This window comes from Stegostoma tigrinum, chromosome 25, assembly GCF_030684315.1.
Source record: "Stegostoma tigrinum isolate sSteTig4 chromosome 25, sSteTig4.hap1, whole genome shotgun sequence".
In the NCBI taxonomy this organism is placed as follows: domain Eukaryota; kingdom Metazoa; phylum Chordata; class Chondrichthyes; order Orectolobiformes; family Stegostomatidae; genus Stegostoma; species Stegostoma tigrinum.
Genome location: NC_081378.1, coordinates 35,960,450 through 35,976,883, shown reverse-complemented (window position 1 = coordinate 35,976,883; position 16,434 = coordinate 35,960,450). Strand labels below are relative to the sequence as shown.

The following is a 16,434-nucleotide window of genomic DNA, read 5'->3' as shown; positions in this document are numbered from 1 at the left end:
GATACCTCTTTGCTGAACGTTAACAGTGGCAGAAGAATAACTGCAATTTCAAGTGATCTCCTGGATTCAGTTAGATAAATAAGAATGGAGCCTGGAAAGTCCTATACAGCTGAATGACAGTGAAGGCTGCTGAAAGAGCAAAGTTTTGTCAAAGGTTGCTGGCTTGCTGGTCAAGTAGGCCAACGGGAAGGTTGGACTATGTCAAAGTCACATAGAAATTATTTGAGGCTTTGGGAATTAAGAGGACCTTATAACCTGATGGGGTCCTGAGAGGGAGGCAAACAGGAGAAGCAACTCAACAGATGGTTTCAATCTTAGATTGCTCATTGCACTTAGTTTTGGAGGTGAGGGTGGAGGAGACATTGGTGAGTAACGAAGGCAATGGTTTGAGGGAGAGAATAAAAACCAAAGGATATTGAAAACATCACATGGTGACAACTGAAATTCTTGAACACTGGCAGGACAACTGCTACCTCCATGAGCCTCATCCAATTTGTACCTGAGTATGATCCCTTGGGCTTCGTCTAAGAGGCAGTCTTCCCATACATGTGCTGTCTGCACATGTGATTTTTCTGCCTCTTAATACTGATGACCACCACATAAGTGCTCAGTATAACATCAAGGATTGCCACGTTGTAACAAACTGTGGCAAAAGGTTTCTTTTTAATAAATCAACATTTTTTCAAATGGGTACAGGGACTGTTTCAACTTCATGTCCCCCTTATGGATTGGGCATTTAAAGTGACTAATCAAAGAAATGTAAGGGAATCGGAGATGAAACACGGTTGGATATTTTACTTGTCTTGTTGCTTTCAGGTTGTGGGAGGTAATCTAACATTCGCTAATTCAGTGAAGGCTCCAGATAGTGAACTGCACGTAAGTCGTGTGTTTAGTGGATATATCATATATGGCAACACACCTCTGTTGCAATTTTTATGGCAGCACATCTTCAACAGAAAATCTTATGGGCTGATATGTCCTGTCTTCAATCAATCATTTCAAAACAAGAGTATAACATGCTTGGAGAAATCATTCCAACAGCACCCAAACAGATGAAGAAATTCATTTTGGAGACAAAAAAAAGGTCTAAATTAAAAGATATGAAGATTCTTAAGAAAAAGAAACAGAAGACCTGAGGCTAACAATGGCATTTAAAAATGGTCAAAGTCAGAAGTTACACGACACTGGGTTGTCGTCTGACTGATTTATTTGAAATCACAAGCTTTCGGAGCGTAGCCCCTTCATCAGGTGAGCCGAGAGAGAAACACAAAGACACGGAAATTATAGGCAGAGAGATCAAGGGCAGAGAAATCAAAAGATCATAAAAATGCTGTGAGTGGAGTGTCGAAAAATAAGCCTCTGCAAATGATCAAAAGCGTTGGATGGTGTGAGTAAAATGTCAACAGCTAATTAACATGGTGAAGGGATGACCTATAATCCAATTAAATGAGGCAGAGAGATAAATCCAGTCATTTGGGTCGTCTCCAGCACCACCTTTTTTAAAAGTTTTTAACAATGATCTCTCTGCCTCATTTAATTGGATCACACGTTATACCTGCGCTTGTTATTCAGCTGTTGACACTTTATTCACACCGTCTAACACTTTCGATTACTTAATTATCTGACACTCCACTCACACCGTTTATGATCTTTTGAACTCTCCGCCCATAAATTCTGTGTCCATGTGCTCCCTCTCACTTCACCTGTTGAAGTAACTATGCTCTGAAAGCTTGTGATTTCAAATAAATCTGTTGGACTCCAGCCTGGCATTGTGTGATTTCTGACTTTGTCCATCATTGGCAGTTCCACTTCATTTAAAGATAGTGATTATTGATCCATTTTTTTATGCCACAAAATTGTTGAAACTTTTGGTTGTCCTACTGTTCACCCCAAATTGCCATGGAAATGGGCTTTACAAGAGGGGGATAATTAGGCATCTCTGAAGAAGCTCTGGTATGGGTTTTATTTGCAACTTGCAAATCCATTTCATTTAAATGCTGGTAAACTAAGATAGGGGAAGGGAGAATTTTTTCTTTTTCTTGAAGCTGGAACTTTCCACATATTAAAACCTCTCACGTCCTTAGTTTCTTTCAGCTTCTTTTCAGTAAATACAAATGCTGCTGGTGCTGTCAGGCTCAGTGGCATGCAGTTTCTGTATTGTGGTCTGATGCCAGTAATTTCTTCCCCTGCACTAAACAGCAGTATTTCTGTTGATTTAAGGATATGCTTTATCTATTGCAATTCTAACAGGGAGCAAGGTCAGCTACAGAAATTAATTTTCCAACATCCTCAGCACTGTCTCACCAGAGTATCTACAGTTGCTGCCCAAGTCTGCATTCTGCAACATTCTTACTTTGCACTATTATAGTCACAGAGAGAAAAGGGCAGACTCATCACAGAAAGTTGATGAATTAGCTATCAAATTTAAGTCAGCTTCTGATAAGGAACAATGACTAATTAAGAGAGAATTATTTATTTCAATAATACGTAATTCCACATTGCCGCATTTTATATAAAAAGAATAACACTAGAAACTTAAAATCCAATCAAATTTCAGCAAATATTTCGTGTGTTCCAGATTCTGACCATTTAAATATGTCCATTTTCGATTTTGATCATGGATGGAAAAGGAGTCCATGAAGCACAAATACATTAATGTCAGGTGAGATGGTGATGTTTAAGAGGTATGGCGGCTGGCATTGAGTTGCGGAATTAACTGAAGCTCAGGCCTGTTGATAAATGTAACCATGTGGCAATTTCATTTTTTAACATCTGACCTAAAGTGTCCAGATTTATCAACACAAATCACCCTCCACACGACAATGCGCACACATACATGCTCATACTTTTGTGCGAAATTCACAAAAGCAAAGGCAAATCTTTGTCCCAATTGGATTCAAGGCAGAATATATTCAATCTTTCATTCAATCATTCAAACAAAAGAAACATTCTTCTTTGTGGTGCGTTGAGATGTGTGAACTTCATATTTTATGTTCTTATAAAATACGTTTTAAAGAGAGCAAAAATCAAAATATTTTCAGTTTGCTAAATTACAATCAAATGCTGAACAGCCAAATTCCAGGAAAACATTCATTTCATTTATACTGCTTTGCCAGTGAAGGCATTTGCAAGTCACCTGGAGAATAAGAACAGCCAGTTATGCAACGCGGTGTCAAGGTTGATTTATCACTACAAATGCTCAATTCCTGAGAAACCATTCTATGAATAGAAATATAATGCAGTCAATACTTAATGTGGCTAATATGGTCCTTGAAAACTATGCAAGCATTTGGGATGTGAAACCAATCTATCCAAATACAATAGAAAGATGCTTTTAAACATCGTTAAATGCAATTACCCTTTCCATTTTATATAGGTCCCTTGAGGCTATAAATGCCTTTGAATTTTCCTGAAGCCCAGTTCATCCTTTCCCTGAGAAGATACCTCAAAACAATGTTTATCTTCTAAAAATTGGTCAAAGCTGAGTTGTGCCCAAGCCCCTAAACATTGCAATGAATTCCCTGCTCGATTTTCCTTGATAGCAGTGCAATAGCAAACGAAGGTGAAGTAGTGAAAGAGAAATAAAAGTGCTTCTCCTCTCTCCATGGTAATAAAATTGGAAATTTCTCCCATAGTGCAGTAAAATTTCCACCACTTTTCTGGTGAAGTTATGCTGTTGGAGTAGGAATAGTGCCAAATGTATTCTAAGCCTTTGCATGCTATTTATTAGGTATAAAGTTTCTTATGTATTTATCAGGATATCCAGTGCTGTAGTAATTGACGGTACTTCAAGTTGAGAGATTCAAGTGGCAAAATGCTGTTTCCCCCTTTTCTATTCTTTCTCTGTAAACGCAAAGAAAATACAATTTAATTTTAGCCTTTCAAAAAGAGTTGGGCTAAACCTGTGCAATAATCAACCACTGGTCATTTATCACATGGACCAGGATTGGTATATTATTGAAGTACAATATAATATAGTTACTGCACCCTCTGGCTTGATTGCAAAATCCATACAAATGCAACAGTATTACAACAACCTGGTGGGTTTCTTTTTATTTTCTTTCAAGATTTCCTCACATTGCTGCTAAGCAGCCATTCACATTGTTCTGGACGTGTCTTTTGTTTCTACGATATTCACTCCCTTGGCTTTTGTACCATGAAATATTTTTGCCTTTTGCTCTACTGTGCTCCTATCACGTTCCCCTTTGTTCATCCACCCCATTTCCTTCTGCTCAAAACTTTTGTTTTATCCACTTGTGAGGTGTGGGCATCGCTGGCCGAGCAGCATTTATATTCTCTGTCCTCGAGAAGGTGGTGGTGAGTCGCTTCCTTGAACCACTGCTGTAGGTTGACCCACGATGCCTTTAGGGAGGGAAGTCCAGGATCGTGACCAGGAACGGTGAAGGAACAATGATATATTACCGAGTCAGGATGGCGAGTGGCTTGGAGGGGAACTTGAAGGCAGTGGTATTCCCATGTATCTGCAGCCCTTGTCCTTCTAGATGCAAGTGGTCATTGGTTTGAAAGGTACCATGGAAGGATTTCTGGTCAATTTCTGCAATACATCTTGTAGGCAGTACACACTGCTGTTATGGAAAACCGGTGGTGGAGGGGATGGATGCTCATAGGCAGGGTGCCAATCAAGTAGAATGCTTTGTCCTGGGTGTTATCAAGCTTCTTGAATGTTGTTGGAGCTGCACTCTTCCAGACATGTAGGAAACATTCCATCACACTCCTGACTTGTGTCTTGTAGATGGTGGGCAGGTTTTGGGAATCAGTAGGTGAGTTATTTACCACAGTGTTCATAGGCTATGACCTGGTCTTATAGCCACTGTATTTATGTGGTGAGTCCAGTCGAGTTTCTGATCAATGGCAGCCCCCAGGAGGTTGATAGTGGGGGAATTCAGTGATGGTAAGACCATTAATGTCAATGGGCGGGGTTGAAGTTGTCTCTTGTTGGAGGTGGTCTTTGGCTGGCATTTGTGTACCACTTGTCAGCCCAAGACTGGATACTGTTGCAATCGAACAAGTACCGCTTCAGTATCTGAGGAGTTGTGAATGGTGTTGAACATTGTGAAATCATTGGCAAGCATCCCTTCTTATGACCTAATGACAGAGGGAAGATCATTGATGATGAAACAACTGAAGATGGTTGGGCTTAGGACACTAGGCTGAGGAACTCCTGCAGAGATGTCCTGGAGCTGAGGTGGCTGATATCCAACAACCACCACCATCTTCCCATGCACCCGCTAACTTTTCTCAATTCAGATGACATCCAGCCAAATGTTAACTCTGTTTCTCTCTGCAAATGCAGCCCGACCAAATGCTGAGTACTTTTCAGCATTGCCTGTTTTATTTTTATTGATTTCCAGCATCTACGATATTTTTCATTTGGATGTGTTTTGGTTGCAGGTAGATAATGTCTGGCTAACTTGATCAAATTATTTGTTAATGTTAACACAGAAGGTAGATGAAGTATTGCAGATGGACATATAAACTTTCCGTGAATGGAGCATGCCAGAGGAAGCTTAAGATGGCAGACTATTACATTGAGGGGTAAAGTGGCCCAGTAACAGGTAATAAAAAAAACTTCGCTTTTTCACAATACATGGTTATCTGCAATGTTATTCACCAAGGTCAGTTTTTGATAAAGTATTCATGATTTTAAATCAATATCTTAGAAGAAGATTCTGACTATCCACTCCATTATTGCCTCTCATAACTTTTATACTTCTGATGCTCTAGTACAAACAATCTAAATCTGTCCAGTCTCTCCTTCTAGCTAAAACACTCCTATCTGGGCAACATCCTAGTAAATCTCTTCTGCATCCTTTCCAAAGCCTTCACATCCTTCCTAATATAGTGCAGCAATGAGAGCTACACACAATAAATGTCTGTACATGTTTCCTGAAGTGTGGTGCCTAAAATTGTGCGCAGTGCTCCAGCTGAGTCCTGGCCTGTCACTTATTAAGTTCTAATGTTATCTCTGCAAAAGACTGCAAAGGCAGCACCCATATCAGCCCCTTTCAACCATCCCAACTGTGCGGCATGCAAAAAATTTAAAGAGACCTCACAAATAAAAAAATCATCTGCAAATTCAAAACAAGAGAACATATTTATTTGCCAGAATGTTACCATGAATTTGGCACATTAGTGATGATGAAAAAGTGTTCAATTACACAGCACACCGAATTATGAACTGACCTAATAGAGGTTTCAAGATAATGAATGCTTTTGTCAGAATAGGTAGAGAAAAATGATTCTTCCACTGAGTTGGTCAAGAATTTGAAGACACTGATTGAAAGCCATTGGTAAAGCTAAGTAGTGAAATGTGGAGAGTTAGTCTCCTCCAGTGAATTATCAGGATCTGGAATGTTCAAGTAGGGTGTCACAGAGGAAACCAAATCTTTCGAATGCCAAAAGCAGGCAATGTTCCTCCTAAAAATAAATTCCACAAATTCCAGTGGGTGGACAGATAACTCGGGCTATGACAAACGTACAAGGTGCTGAAGAAAATGTGACGATGTGGCGGCTAAGCACAATGTTGGTTTCAAAGAGCTGGATCATTAACAATGAGCTGGAAGGCCTCTGGTTGCTATTGCAACTCTCTCTGATTTGATAATCAATGTCTGTTGGTGATCTGTTCGTTGATGCACTACTGCTTCCAGCACATAGGAATTTAACAACTAAATACTGACAACTATAAATTGCGTACACAATCAATCTTGAACAAATTTTGTTTAACTGTTGTGCAGTGAAGAGGAGAAGACATTTTAATGAATGTTGACATCCTTTGGCCATTATTTACGACCCATATAAAGAGATCTAGGTCACAAAAGTAGCTTCAATAAAACATGGATACACTCAACTACCTAAGTGCATGTAAGTATTTTAACCATGTGTATTCATCAAGGAATCCAACATTCTTCTTTTTCATCTATAACCTTTTCCTATTAGGCATGACTTCTTGTTTCAACATATCAAGATGTACCAATTTATTCATGTGCCATTTCCTGCTTTTTCTCTATTATTCACAAAAATATTTTTCGGGGGGTGTAGTGGCGGGTGAGAAAAATAGTCTCTTTAAACATTTTGTTGGAACCATATGTCATTATTTCTCAGCATCACACCATCTGTTAATGCTTTTTTTTTCCCCAGTTGCAGATGTTATATCCAAATATCTAAAAAACCTTGCATTTCTGTATGTAAACCTAGACTGCTAGCACCAAGGGTGCTGCAGCACTACTGTTTGCATTGTGCTATTAATTCTACTTCTCTGTTCCCCAATTTCATAAAACATATAACTTAAAGAAAAATACAGAATAAATTACTTTAAAATCAGAACTGAAATACTTAGCACTGCAGGGTCTAGTTATATCCCATCCTCCAATCCACAGCTCACACCTGAATACTGTGTTTTGTCTTTCATTCTCAATGTGCAACAACACAACATATTTACAGTTTCTAAATTAGAATCATTGAAACCCAACAGTGTGGAAACAGGCCATTCGGCCCAACAAGTCCACACCGCCGCTCCAAAGATGATCCCACGCAGACCCATTCCCCTACATTTCCCATGTCTAGCCTACCTAACCTAAACATCCCTGGACACGATGGGCATTTTAGCATGGCCAATCCACCTAACCTGCACATCTTTGGATGGCAGGAGGAAACCGGAGCACCCAGAGAAAACCCATGCAGACACTGGGAGAACTCATGGGATACAGGCATCACTGGCCAGCTAACATTTATGCCCCTGTTCCTTAATTGCCCTGCAGGAGGGGTAACTAGCTGTCTTCTTGAACTACTGCAATGCTTGAGGTGGAGGGAAACATACAGCTCAAGGAGGGTGCAGTAATAGCGAAGGAACCACAATGCAGTTCCGTGTCAGGATGGCTTTTGAACATGCATCTGCTGCTCTTGTCCTTGCTGTGATATAGATCATATATTTGAAAGGATATAGGTCAAAGGAGCTTCTGAGTTACAACAGTGTATTTTGCAATGGTAAAGGGTTCCTCTGCCATTACAGACACTGGTGGTAAGTTTAACCTAATGCTTGACATGCTTCAGGTGAGGGAAGGGGTTGAGAGGAAAGGACCTCCATGAAAACATCAGTCAATGCAGGAATTGAACCTACGCTGTTGGCATTATTCTGCATTGTAAACCAGCTGTCCAGCTAACAGAGCTAACCGAACAATACTTCAGTAGATGGTAAAGCTGCTAATATATTTGTATCAATGGTGAAGAAATAAAATGTTGAAGGTGGTGAATGGGATGTCAGTCAAGTAGGATATTTTGTCCTAGTTAGTGTCCAACTTCTTTGGATGTCTTTGGAGTTGAAGTTCTTCCTTGTTGGAGATGTCTTTTCCCTGTCATAAATGCAATGTTTGCACTGCATGGTTTTGTGAAAGGGAACATGGTGTCTGACAGCTTTGTTAGTGGTTTTTTAGAATGCAATTAACAAAGTAGATAAAAAGGAACTAATGAATAAGAGATGTGATAATGGGAACTGCAGATGCTGGAGAATCCAAGATAATAAAGTGTGAGGCTGGATGAACACAGCAGGCCAAGCAGCATCTCAGGAGCACAAAAGCTGACGTTTCGGGCCTAGACCCTTCATTAGAGAGGGGGATGGGGTGAGGGTTCTGGAATAAATAGGGAGAGAGGGGGAGACGGACCGAAGATGGAGAGAAAAGAAGATAGGTGGAGAGGAGAGTATAGGTGGGGAGGTAGGGAGGGGATAGGTCAGTCCAGGGAAGACGGACAGGTCAAGGAGGTGGGATGAGGTTAGTCATCCTAGTAAACTCAAGTTTGGGAGAAACTGGACAGTTGATTGCTTTATGAGCACAACGCAAAAGGAAGGGTGAACAAAAATGGAGTAGCTCAAAGATCAGTACGGTGGCCTCACCAACCTATAATGTATGGGAATGATTTAGAGGAAAGGGCTAAGATAAAATATCCATTTTTGCTGATGATACAAAGTTCCATACTAGCCGTGAGAAGGACACAAAGAAGCTGCAAAGGTACCTGTTACATGAGCAAGCAGTAGTGCAGTAGATAGTACATACTTTGGAAAATGAGGTGATTTACTTTGGTAAAATGGGGAAAAAAATGCTTGAATGATGCAATACTTTTAAAAGGTGATATTCAAAGAAAACTCTGACTCCTTGTATAAGAAACACAAAGTGAGCATACATCAACTGCAAGCTATTAGGAAGGTACATGTATGTTAGTGAGGGATCTGATTACAAGAACATTATACAATGAGATCACTACTGGAATACTGTGCATACAGTTTGGGTCTCCTCATTTAAGTAAAGATATACAGCGTTGGAGGCAGCACAGTGAAGATTCACCACATTCGGTGCATGGGATGAGAGGTTCACACCATTATGTGAGGCTGAGCAAATTGTGGCTACAGGTCTGAAGTTTAGAAGTTTAAATGATCACATTGAAAAATACAAGATTCGGATGGATCTTGAAATATTGGGAATCAAAGCAAAGTATCAGTCACGGTCTAACTGACAGGCAGAGCATGGCGAATGTACTCCACTCCTATGTCTTATGTTCTTACTAAATTTATAAAGCAGTTACATCCAACCCCTAAAAATTATTCAATCTCAAGTTCTTGCTACCCCCAAGCTGCAATATATCTTCATTCATCTTCAAATATCTCCCAATCAGTAATGCACACAGTTACCTGTTTTAAGCTTGCAATCAGATTTGAAACTAAGCAGAATTCTCGTATACTTTTTCAAACTCATCGAATGCAACAAAAAAAAGCTTTTTTTTATTCTTATAGTGCAACCGAAACAAAATACAGTGATTTTTCTCCAATATTTTAAGAAACAATCACTGAAGAGGAAAATGTAGTGTCTGGGATTTTAATTAAAGCACACCGCTGTGTTAAAAATGCATTTTGTGCTAACACTGACCATGTATTTTTGGTACTTTTCACACGGTCATAACTCTTTGGCAGTTCAGTCATTTCACACACAAACTGTTAAATGCGCTACATATTTTAACATGAAACTACTGTGCAATGAGATGAAGTCATTGATAACCTTGGCTATAAACTCAATGAAGTTTTAATTTCTTGGCTGTACAATTAAGTTCTCATCAACATAAACAAGTCTGGTTCAGCTCCCAAAATTCCATTCAAGTCATGTGTCTGATCAAAGAAAATCCCCAAATACTTGATGGAATTTTAAGAAAACATATCCTAATTTGGCAGTTTATTGTCCAAGTACAAATCACTAAAAACTCTTCTTCTGCCCAAATTTCAATGGGCCGGACATTGATGAGTCTGAATTTTCTTGAACTGAACACCATAAAAAGACACGCTATCAACTCATGACAAAAACTCTGCACTTCGCTTCCCAAGCCATTACTGACCTCCTCACTTAAGCTCAGATTGCACTCGGCATTCTATTCCAAACCAAAACTGTCATTCAAACCCTTCCCAATTAATGACCCTTATCCATTTCCTAACCCTATCCCCTATCTTAACTTCAACTACTGTCATACAGATGTCCAATGCCTTTGCTGGACCTGAACCTCTCAGCAAGTCATTAAAATCTCTACTATGTCATCTAACCAGCATATTTGTTGAGCTATGCTGAGTCCCTTGAATCCAGCACTTTGAATTTAAAACCTGTTGTTTCCTTCAAAACACTTAACTTCCTTACCTGCTCCCTCCATTGCATCACATTACTCTTTGGAACTATAACCCAATGACCTGTTCCCTCCAAACAACTGCTTCCAATTTTATCTTCTGAAGAAGAAATCTTTTCTGAATCTGAAAATACCTTTCAGTTATTGTTCCTGATCCTGTGGCTTGATACCACAGAATGGGTTTAGGCTTTTCAGAGAAGGCAATGACTGACCATATTCAGGCTAACTCTATTTAATAGACATTAATGCGAAATACTACAACATATGATAATCAGAGAGAGACCGAGCTCTTATCTTAAAATTACATTCATGACTATTCTAGCTCCTTCATACATTCAAGTTCAGATGATCTGTGTTTCTTCCAGAGCTCTTCACTCTCTTGTGTCTTCAAGTCCAATTTATTCCAGAATGTTCCAACATGATTTGGTATTTATTGTCAATGATGTACAGCTCCATGACATCATTACGTTTGCACGAGATTCATCCTTCCCTTGCATACCAATCCCAAACCAACTCACTCATTGTGGGATCTTGGAAAGAACCTGTTTCTTTCCTCCCTCTAATAGCTCCTATGGAAGCATTTGACTGTTAAAGGTGGTGTATCAATTCACATTCCTGCTCTGAAGTCACACTGTAATTCACTCAAACTATTTATTTCTGTGTGATTTTGCAGATTCATCTTTCTGAAATCTTAGCATCAAAGATTGTGACAATAATTGTTCCAACACCATCAAACTGCACATTGTCTATTTGACACAGACCATTCCTAGTTTACAATAAATATTATTCATAAGGGAAAAGAAAATCAGATTCCTCATAAGCTTCACTTTGATAAATATTGGACACATTAGATTGTTGGCTAGTTGCCATAACATCTATTCATTTCCAGCATGTTTTATAATATCAATCTGAAAATAGTCTGAAGTCTGTTCAAGCATTTTGTCATTATGGAAAAAGATTATAAGTTTGGAATTTCAACTCATTTCATACCAATAATTTGAACGGCTAATAAATGTGCCTATTACAATACATGGTGTTTCCTGTAATTTAACAAGTTAATTAAGTGTCAATTCTGAATGAGTGGCTGAGCAGAGCTTACTATAGAAGGTATTTAAAATTCTACTGAAAGTAATCTATATGCACAATATACGATCATCAACTGTGATCTAAAAAAATCACTTATGAAAGTGCTGTCATTTATTATCATTTCCCAGGTATTGTGCATTTATTCATTTTTCTAGCATGTACAAATCAATGTAAAAGTACATGCTGTTGAAGGGAAAATGCCCAACCATTCTGTATTTTAGTTAATTAATTGATTACCCAGTTTAAACTATTGATTCCTGAAGCATTCCAACTATTTATGAGAATTGTTCTTGCTTACTCATAAACTAAGCCTCAGAAAAGAATCAAGCACAGCCTATTATGGCATGGCATCTCCGAATACAGCTAGCAGCAACCTTTCCAAATAGGCAGGCAATGAAGATCATATTCGAACAGTTGTATGTACACATCTTTTTGACTGCATTATACCTTTGAAGCAACAGTATTTTAACATCAAACATTTGAACCATCACCAGTAAAAGCATGCTCTATTTATAAATGTTAAAACATTAAATGGCTTCAATATGGAATCTACTGGATGGGATCTTTCTTTCAAAAATCAACAATGAATGGTATACATCATTTGTCTTGTCCTCTGGATCCAAAACTGCCATGCTGTCTCAGAAGGATAAAAGGAACATTTTAGACCCAGGGGTGTGTCACTGTCCAACTTGAGACAATCCAAAAGATATCTCCTGACTTGAAGGGATTGTTTTGAAACAACAATGATGATTATCTCAGCCACCCCTAGGTCTGTGTCTTCAACTCAAGCCCAGCAATGTATTTGGAAAGGGGAGCTTTAAGGAGTTGTATGGTAAAGAATAAAAAGGGAGACTAACACGCCTGCTTAAACTGCTGTCTGCAAAGACACATTACATGGCAGCGAGAAAGATAGGAACACCAATGTCTTATTAACTGGAGATTCTAATATTACAAAGTCTCCAAGTTGCTCCTTTTCAAGTCCACCAAAACATCAAAATCAACCTCCCAGTAAAAAGATTACAAATAACTAAGTTTATGACCTGCAAGCAGCCCATTTCTTTGAAAGAATAATGCACAAGAATAAAAATTGGACTTCCTCCAGCCCACATTTTGGGACAAAAAACATTGCCCTCCTTAGCCCTACTGCGTTGGAAAACATGAGCTATTCACATCATTTTTGAATGATTCCTCTGGTTTATCATTTGTGGACTATTCTTTTTAAAATTTACTTTCCATGAGACTAGATGAGTGTGTGATGCAGCATTAAGATTTTCAGAGGGAATGTATGAATGAATGAATAACCCTCTTTATTTAAACTTCCAAAAAGCTTGTTGCTGTTCTTCAAATAATCCATACATTCATGATTTAAGAAAAACATGTATCCTCCTTTTCAAAAGGCATATGGATTGCTGGACCATAGGAAAGGGAACCAGACGTTCAGTGGTTCCCACTGACCTTGCTGTAACAGAAACATTCGATGTTTAAGTCCAAATCACATGAAGGGAATTCTGAATTGCATTTGGCCAAAAAGCAAGGGATGGTGAAATAAACAGGTCAGAACATCAGAGGGGAGACATTTACTATAGACAGATTTTGGGCAGAGCCAGTTAATGTTAAAAGAATGCATCATGCATTTTAAGTGTTGGGTGTCACTGTTGAGCATCCTAACACAGCACGTTGGCTAACTAAAGAAAGTAAGAAGGCATGGGATGCAGTATTGAAACAGGCATATTCTGAGGAGTGGCAGGGACTCAATGCAGTTGCCAGCATGCAATCTGGAGTTTGTGACAGAATACCAATGCGCCTATTCAAGATTCTATCAGCTCACTCAGGGCAACAATCAGCTATCCAGCTTTAGGTCCTTCCAAAGTGAACTACCCAGCACAGCCAGCAAAATAATCTGCCCAAATACCAGAAACATATTCTCCATGAGCGAGTCAGCAGCTAGATAAACCACACCCATCATACACTGAGTAAGGTCTGGGAGACACCGCATCACAGCAAGCCTGCACGTGGGATATAGTGGAGGGGACCATCACCCGAGTTCCCATCATCGCTGACAGCAAATGGGGAACAGGTTCAATGACATCAGATAAGCAAATGAGGGCCTTCCTTAAGAGAAAAGATGCGCCAACGTAAACATTCAGCCACCATACCTTTCAGTGAGACAAGGCACTAATGCTGTCGTAAGTTTTCCCCTGTTTTGCAACCAGCTTTCATTCTGCGATAAGTAAAATACATTTGCAAGAAAGAACAAGCAGAAAACAAGCAGATAATGTTTCATAGGTCGTCTGTAACATAGTCATGTTCATGCCAGATGCAAATGAGTGAGAGACGGCATGTACACAGCTGTGTTTGAAAGTTGCCCAGGCCCCTGCAAACATGGTCATTAATAGGAGCTGTTTGCAGGCCAAAGCTTCTCTCAGCCATCAGTAGAGAATTCACACGAGAGGCTGCACCAGCCAAGATGAAGCAGCTGCCTGAATTTAAGGAAATGGCCATCATTCCACTTGCATATGTGCATCTGCAGAACTAAGTTTGCAGAGTCTGTGTTGTTGTCCATCTAATAGTCTGCACTGATTACAATCCTTTGTAGCTATTATCACAATCACCTTTAACAGATTTCTTTAGTTACAGGTTTTACAATCCTACCCACCTTGGTCGCTGTTATCTGGAGGATTTTTTAAAAAATCTTATTCCACTTTCCGGCTTGAGATTATTCCATCGGAGAGATCAATGGATAACTCACTCTGCCTCTCACAGTTCGTCCAGCATCCTGCAGCACTGCCACTGATATTGTCACCAAGTTTAAGTTCAAGGAAGAGTCACAAGAAGCCAGGTAACTGTCTTGAGTGTAGCTAGAACATTAAATGGCATCAAAATCACTAAAACAAAATTAGCCTGACCTCTCTTCCAAACAGTAGTGAGGATGCAGCAAAATAACTGGAATGGAGCAGTTCAAGATAATGCATACCAACTCCTCCTCCAGGGCAATGAGGGATAAATGCTACTTTGTCAATGACGGTCACACCTCATGAATGAATAATAAAAGGAGAACAGCAATGGTGTCCACAGTGAGGTAAAGAGGGAGTTAGGTGATTGGTGGGAGGTGGGGCAATATTGAGTACTGAACGTAGTGAGGACATTTTAAGGAAAGAACAGGCACCCAGCAGTGAATCTAATGCTGATAACTGCTGAGATGATTAACGTTGGATAAGGTTGTGCAAAGTGAATGTAAAATGCCACATTTGCTGCAGCTGCAAGGAAAATGATCAAAATAACAGTAACCAGCCAAATGGCAAACAGGGAGGTGGTGAGGATGGGGTGTATGTCCAGTGCCAATGTTATGGAAGGTTTGTTCAAACACTAGAGTAAGTGGAGGCAGTGGCAGAGACCGTGCTTACAGGAGTAACATTAGAGATGATGATGTGGAAAAAATGCTCATTTTAACTATACCATACGTATCAACAAAATTACAGAAAATGATGCTACTATGTAATTATATCCCAGCAAAGAGTTAGTGGCAATGAAGGTGAGGCAGTTGAAAACCATACAGTAGCCCTAAGAGGAAGAAATATATTTAGCACTTTATTTCCAACATCCACAGTATTTTGTTCCCCTATTATTTGTTGCATGTTGGATATTTATAAGTGCAGTTATTTCAAACTAAATGTGAAAATATTTATCACTCAGTAGCAAAGTTTATTTTTTGGTTTTCAAAGCCCCTTTGTGAGGATTGAAAATATACATTTTTCAAAGTAGATTATTACACTAATTACTGGAAAATTTTGCCAATGTTAAACTTGGAAGTGAAACAAGAAGTCAAGCAACAATAGAATAAGTCACTGATAGTTCAAGATATTTTCATTCAAATACAGGATTATAAATTTGCAGTGCTTCAAATCTTTTGGATGTTGTTGTTGTATGATATTATATATGGCCAGAACAACCAAGTTGTACGTAACTGTCTGACTAAGCCATGGCTGTTGAGCAAATCATACAGAAACCTGGCCTGTTGATGGCTTTACAAACAGAAGCATGGAGCTCAAAATCCAACAAGCTTTGCTAAACCTCTCTGACATTGTTCAACCCCAAAAGGAATATTGTTCCCTATTCTCAGAGGCTAATAAATGTCCTTTCTGAAGAAGGGTCCAGACCCAAAACATCAACTTGCCTGCTCCTCTGGTGCTGCATGGCCTGCTGTATTCATCCAGCTCCACACTGCATTATCTCAGACTCTAACATCAGCAGTTCCTATTATCTCTAATCAATGCGAAGACCAGGGTTAACTAATTGATGGTTTAGAGAGTGGTACGGAGCCTGGAAACAGGAGAAGCATCAGGGCTCAGATTTTCTCTCAGAGATAGTAAGAATTGCCGATGCTGGAGCCTGAGGTAACAAGGTGTGGGGCTGGATGAACACAGCAGGCCAAGCAGCATCAGAGGAGCAGGAAAGCCGATTTTTCAGGTCAGGACCCTTCTTCAGATGTTGTTTCCCCTGGCATTGAGCTGTGGGAGTTGATGCTTCGCCAAACCTCACCTTATATGCCCTGAGGTGCTCATGATCACATTACATTTGAGCAGGAAAAAAAACCCTGATATTTCTTATTGGGAAATACAAATTAACAGATTGTTGCAGCTCATAGACTATGGACTAAATAACTGGGAAAAACAA

General features: G+C 39.4%; 1 protein-coding gene across 12 annotated transcripts in view; it reads right to left on the bottom strand.

Moving 5' to 3' along the window:
- Window positions 1–16,434, bottom strand: part of anks1b (ankyrin repeat and sterile alpha motif domain containing 1B) — a 766,097-nt gene that overhangs the window by 460,129 nt on the left and 289,534 nt on the right. The window lies entirely within an intron of this gene.